General features: G+C 32.2%; 1 long non-coding RNA gene across 1 annotated transcript; it reads left to right on the top strand.

The window, feature by feature from the left end:
• The first annotated feature begins 4,321 nt into the window (after positions 1-4,321).
• On the top strand, positions 4,322-5,205 carry LOC118755997. Its single transcript, XR_004995089.1, has 2 exons — positions 4,322-4,362; positions 4,419-5,205. It is a non-coding gene; the product is annotated as an uncharacterized LOC118755997 (long non-coding RNA).
• Positions 5,206-7,186: the final 1,981 nt, after the last annotated feature.

The following is a 7,186-nucleotide window of genomic DNA, read 5'->3' as shown; positions in this document are numbered from 1 at the left end:
ACGTCTACATTTTCAGACACAATTTGGAACGAACTGTGAACACCCCAAATGCAAACACTGCTAGACTTTCGACGTTGTTTCGAGTTGGTTAGCTTTTAACCATCTCAGTGAAATAGTTAAGTGTTGTCATTTTTATATCAAGTGGGTTATCGGGATAACCAACTCAACAGCCATAACTACGTGGTTAGCTCTAGTGGGGACATGGTATTAGGAAATTTCCTCTGTTATGCACCTTCACTTATATTTTTCGTTTTTAAATTTCTACTTCGCCCATTCTTTTCCCCTTTGAAGTGCCTTTTAAAAAATTTTACAAAAATGTTTACTTATTCGAACTGGGCTTGAACTAGTCCTGAAGTAGGCTCTAAGTGGACCTGAAAAGGTCTTGAACTAGTCCCGCAATGCCTACCTAAACACAACTTAACAATTTTTTTCTCACCTATAATTATTATGAAAATTCCTTTGATATATCAGTGGCGGTCAAAAGTGGTTGAATGGTGTTTCGCAGAGCTGTAAAATGATTGAATCAGTAGGATCTGCATTCACTTGGCACTCGTTTCAAAATTTTGATTGTTTGGCTGCATGATACAAAAAACAAGGTAGTTCCATTGTCACTTTTTCGTCGCCATATTAACAACCTGACAATTAAGCAGGTTGTGAGATTTCATGCTACCATACCCAATATCTAAAATCCTTCAAATTTTCTTATTAATGTTTTGTCGATTTAAAAATATTTTGTTCTTCAGCATAGCATAATAAGAAATAAACAAGAAATAAGTGTTAAATTCCACAACATTTCGTTGAAACATTTTTGCAACATGAAGCTAGCAACACAATTTTCATGACATTTTTAAATACACATGTACATTTTAAATTGTGTGAAAGCTGACAGTTTATAGAATTCAGTAGCGACGAAAACAAAGGGGGGTTAAGTGGTTAAACCTTACCCAAGCCGATCATAAAACTTGCGACGCAATTTCGTCTTATGCCTGTGGGTCTTGGCAAGAATATAATCCCTGAAGGTCTAGCTAAAATAGTTTTCGGGACACACCCTGTGATCATGTTACTTTCCAGAAAGCGTGGCTCCCGTTTTTCTGTACATATTTTCGTTGGAAAAATACCTTATCTCAGTATTCTAGGTAAATGCTTCCAGAGGCATCTATGCGTCACCAGAATTTTAGTTTATTTGGCTTATACCGCTAGCTCTTTTCAACTGCTACGAGATTGTTTTCAAATACCACCATTTTTCATAGGTTTGGGATTGATTTCATTTACCTCTATTCCTAGTTCTACAGTGGCACGCCGCATTTTCCAATAAACCCATATTTTTCCATGAGCTTGAGATTGCCTTCATATACATATATCCATACAAAGTTCCAGGACTACCACAAATACTTCCAGAGATATACACTATGAAAAATTCGATTTGAAGGGAGGTTCCACACGCCCTTTAGATATCGGTTTTGTTTTAGCCTATAACCATTCTTGGAAAACTTTTGTCCGAAATTTCAAAAAAATCGGCATTGTGACTCCTCAAGCGAAATGATTGCAAAAAATGAAATCAAACATCGTAGTTGACCAAAAAAGAATATATAATAAGATAGGATATATTAAAACAGCTTCCAAAACATTTACTAAAGACGCCCATGGACTACTCAGTTTTATTGAAAATTTGTTTTTATCTATTTATTTTATCCTTCAATTTTGGGTGTGTCAAAATTTCATGTGAAAACAATGTGTTGCTAGAAAAATTTTACAGCCCATGGGTACCAAAGTACATTACATTGCTGTTAAATGGACAAAGAGAAAATGTATTAAATAACACATCGAAATGTGTAATTTCAGTAATTTGTGTAAATGTGTAATTTCAGAATTACATCAGAATCACGTATCCGATATAGAAAACTACATTGTGAAATAATGAGATGACATGAGGACACTAACATAATTTGAAAATATGTTCACTAAAATTGTATTAACATTAAAATAATGATTTGGCAAGTTGTTATCGAGTTTAATGTTAAATTTAAACGTTTTCAAGATAAGATATTGATTATTTTTAAAAGGTATATATTAATACAACTACATATTTTCTTTAAGGGTATTCATCAAACCTTATAAATTAGGGCTGTGCGATTAATTGATTACTCAAAATTTTAATTAATCATAAAGTAAATAACTCAATTATTCGATTAATTGGAAATTATGATTACTCAAAAGTTCAGTTACTCGAGTAATCAAGATTTTTGATTAACCAAAAACAAAAATATTTGAGTAAAATGCTTTATGATTAATCAACATTTCGAGTAAAATGAGTAATCAACATTTCAACTCTTTACATATGTATAAAGTAGTTAAAGTTCCTTGATACTTTGAAAACAATGTTTCTGTTTTCAAAAATTAAAGCAAACAATTTTTTTCATATACAGAATGTAAAAAAGAAAATAAGCTTTTTCCAAAGCAAACTCTATTAACGAGCAAAATTATTTTTTTAGAGTAATCATATTTCAAGTAACTCGATTAATCATCGTTTTGAGTAATCAAAATCTTGATTACTCGAGTAATTGATTAACCAAATAATTGATTAACCAACTTGCTCGAGTAATCGAATAATCGCACAGCCCTATTATAAATGCATTGTAAACCGTATAAACTTATAATTGTGTAAACCTTATAAATGAACTGTCAAAATTTGTATGGAAACTCGTTTACACATTTCTGATAAATTTATCCAGCGATTTTACTGAATAAACTTGATAAACTGAAGACAATGCAACTCTGTCGCAACTCTAGCTATGTTTTCTTAGGCAATAATCGGGATCCGCATACAAATTTTGCACGCAAATTCTACAACGATATGATCCTGATAGAGATCTGGTTCAATTATTATCCCGTCTGTTTGTTTTGTTTCACTGATAATTCGCAAAGTTTGGTAGCCGTGACAAATGAATTCATACACAAACAGACATTCTGCCATTGTTTCTTATAACTTGCTTCAAATAAATAGCCCTTATGTTATATGTACATTTATTTAAATATATATCTCGTAAATATAGTTTTTTCCAATTTAGTGAGGTAGTTTCTATAATTTCTTTATCCCCGTGCTAGTAGTATAAAGTTAGTGACACTGCGCTATATAACCAAAGAAAACACGACTATTGTCGCATGTGTAAACGAAAAGAGAGTGTGGGTCGTTCATGTAACAGAGTGCATAAACTTATAAGATTATCTGCTTGATAAAGTTATCGGTTTAGATGAATACCACTTTTATAATCCCAAATTTAGGATATAAAATGTCTCACCCCACAAACCTTACAATTGGGTAATGCCGCTTCGAATTTTTCACAATTGAGCAATTGTCAAAAAACTGCTTTTTAATCAAAAAGTTGTTTATTGAAACTACCTTCTTTTTTGTATCATGGTTTGGCTGTATAGAACAAACCTCATTCCTGAGTGGCTTAAATTATTTTGAAACAAAAACAAACGTAATGTGTTGTTGAATAGCAGAGTTCCATTCAGTATAGAATGTGAATGTAACAAAAGTATTCGCAATCATCGTGATTGTAAATTTTGGTTGAATGCAAACAGTTTTGATCATTCAGTACTACACTGAAAAAATATGCCTTGAAGAAAATATTTATAGGAGAAAATAGTCGTTTTACATCTGCTTTTGTACTACTGCTATGGTAAAGCATTACCTAAGACCAGAAGTACGTACCAGCTTTGGATGTTCTGTCAATGCTGTTTAAAACCAACTGCATGTTTTTAAAGGAAACTTGCGCTCAATTTTATTTAACGAACTAAATTTTTATTTGTACAAAGAGATATTTTTATTTCTCAATACCAGGCGCTCATACATATGAAGTAGCAAGCTTTCTATATGTATAAATTTGTTTGTAGAACTTTTAAATAAATTTTTTTTTGTAGAAGCCTTTGAACTCTACAAAGTAGAATTTTGGAAATTTAAAAATTTAATAAAATAATAACCATTGTATAGGCTTACAAGTATGGAAAGCGCCATTTTGTTTGTTTACATTTGAAAACAGCTGAGATCACCTGATTTTCAATTCTCTCATTCTCCGCACAGAGTTACATTCAAGTTTCAGAAAAAACTTTAAAATGTAAATTGAGAAATATTTTAGAAAAATGTGTTTTTATTCATTTGAATTCAATAAAAAAGAAATTAAAAATGCGTGCCAAGTCTTGCATTTCCAATAATAACGATAAATGTGTATGTTCCAGGCAATAATTTAAAATATTTGTGAAACTTATCGTTTTGCGCTAAAATACATCAATGTGTGTGAAATTCGTTGTCATTGCTTTTGTTTTGAACATCATATTCGTGCCTGCCGGTGGAAAAATAAGGTAAATTTGCATTTATTTTTAAGAAAACATATAATTTAATATATATTTCTTTCCAGAGCGACATACGGACAAGTAAGATGATCATCGTTTAAACAAATGGTTTATTTTCTTGTACAAGCAGCCGTGGCCCGAGCAGCGCAAATCGTGGCAGAGAATTATAAGTAATAAGGGAAATAATAGTGCGATAAGAAACTGGAGCTCGGGGAAAACTATAATTTACGTCTCTACGCAGCACGTACGCATGTGTGGGTGCATTTGCGATTGTGGCCTAAGCAGCGGCCCGAAAAACCTTACCAAACCTTTTTTTATTTTACGCTTACATCAACGTTATGCCACAATCACGTGCCGCCGCAGCTGCAGCTACTGGCAGAGGCCCACAGGCACTCGTAAAAATTGGCCACTATTTACTGGACGCAACACAAGGTAGCAGTAAAGATATTGGACCTCATGCATTAAATGTGAGTTTAAGCTCCAACTCGATTATCAGTACAAATTCTTGAGCTTAAGCTCACCCCTTTAGTGCAAAAATTGAGTCTGACCTTAGACTCATTTTTTATGCATGAGGCCCATTAAATCGCATAAATTGGTTGAAATGGTTGGAAGTGGACCAACAACTTGCTGCCTTCTCGTCAATTTGGTTACGTTGTGTTGACTAACTCCGGAGGCATTATGGATCTTGAGGAGGCCAGACGGTAACATTTGGGAGGCAAAATGCTAGGATTCTTGTTCTAAGCTGGGCACTGGGTATTCACACTTTTGTTGTGTATTGAAGCTATTGCAGCTGGCAAGAGCAACATGTTTATATTATTTTTTACAAAAATAAAAAGATGAAAGCCATTTAAAGTAATGAGTAAATTTGCGTGGAAGAAAATAAAGAATAAAGAAATTTGTATGATGAATGTCGAGGAAAATCGTTTGCATCAAAATTTCTATTCAAATTTTTATTTGAATTATGACATCAACAGGGATGCTTTGAAACGTATCTTTTGAAGAGAAATTTTTATAATTCTTGTGATTATTGATATTTTCTAGAATTAAAAAAGCTAGTTCATATTAAAAAATATATTTAGACCATGATAAAAATATAGTAAGGTAGAACCGCTGAGAGTCACTTTTAAAATTCCTGACGTTTCCAAACAATTTAATTTTTAAATTTACTCACAAACTCACACACACATTTTCATTTTCAATCTCAAGCAACAACAATTTCGAACAATTTCATTTTTTTATTTTCACATTTATATGATTTTAAAATGTTTTCAAACTTCAAAAAAAAATCATGGCCGACAAATTGAGAGAACGGTTATACTTTGCTATGTTTTTATCATGATTTAGACTACAAGTATGTAATGTACGTTTATTACGAACTGAAACGATTTTAATGAGTATTCATAGCTTCATAGCAGATACATCAAAATGCATATTTGACAAGAAAGAGTACAAGATTGCCCCGTCATAGTGGCGATGACATTTCTGTACAAAAAGTAAACAAAGCCGAATTGCATGTTAAAAGAAAATATCAGACCAGCCAATTTTCTCAATAATAAATTTTTCGATAGTAAGCGTGTTTTAATTGCGCTGAATTCTAAAAATATATGAGTTACAATGACAATTAATAAGGAAAATGTGAAAAAGCGGTGATTTTTCTGGAAGTATAAGTGAATTTCAGTACATTTAAAGTTTCTGATTCGTCGTTTACTTTTAGATAAGAATTATCAAAATCGACAAATTCAAAGTAGGGGTATGTCTGACGGTGCCACCTTTGTTCGCTGCATCGTGCATATTGGGCAAATGACGTTTTTAAATGCATTTTATATACAAACATATATACCAGTTCAAGATGAAAAAAGAAACCAAAATTAGTAATTTTTTTATGAATGTAGTTAAAAAAAGTTCACAGAGGAAATGCCGGTAATCAATCTATCGGCAATCACATAAAATCTATGTAGGGAAATTTAGATGTCAACAGAATAATAACTACAATAAAAAGCACCACAGAAGTGTGAGAAGCAGGCAATTTTTCAATCTGAGCAAAAAATTCTTTAAATGCCGTTGTAAAAAGGTCAATACATTTCTTATAAAATAGTTTGATTTTTGATGGGTGGTATAACTCAGTGAAATGGTTATTAAAGAAAATAAAATTTTTAAAAGTAATAAATAGGATGAAATGCACTAAAAATGTGAATTTAAATATTTTACCCAAATTCATAAAAAATTAAGAAATCGATTTTTTCATAAAAATGTCACTGTACAGAGCTATTTAAATCTATTTTATTTTTTATGAATAACGTCATTAGCATATACCGTTTTTATAAATGAATCGTGTAGCGTCGCGCTATATACATACATAGGTACATATATATATTTTGGCTGGCGAAATATGTACTTTTGCCAACTAATTAAAAAAGCGTATGATTCAATTTAACCACATTAAAAAAGTATTTAAATATTTTATGGCGCAACACAGCAACACTTTTTGTTTCACGAAACCCTTGAATACGAGCCTGTCATCTATTTCTTCTATTTCGACATTTCGCTATTTTACATTTCTTTCATTTAACGTCATTCGCATTGTCACATTTCTCTAATTCGTTTTTGCTTCGACATTCTGCTATTTCATAATTATTTCATTCTCATGTCATCCATCTTCCATTTCTTACCTTCCATTGCCGTTCGCATCGTCGAACGTGCCTGTCAAACACTGCCGCCATCATGCTTTTCAGTTTGGCAGGCACGTCCGCTGTTTGGCAGGCACGTCCGTTGTTAGAAAGAGAATAGACAAAAAGGGGCATAGGATTCCATACTTGTAAGTATATACGATGAT

This window comes from Rhagoletis pomonella, unplaced genomic scaffold, assembly GCF_013731165.1.
Source record: "Rhagoletis pomonella isolate Grant_MI unplaced genomic scaffold, Rhpom_1.0 Rhpom_scaffold_08267, whole genome shotgun sequence".
NCBI lineage: Eukaryota > Metazoa > Arthropoda > Insecta > Diptera > Tephritidae > Rhagoletis > Rhagoletis pomonella.
This window is presented reverse-complemented; position numbering and strand designations above follow the sequence as displayed.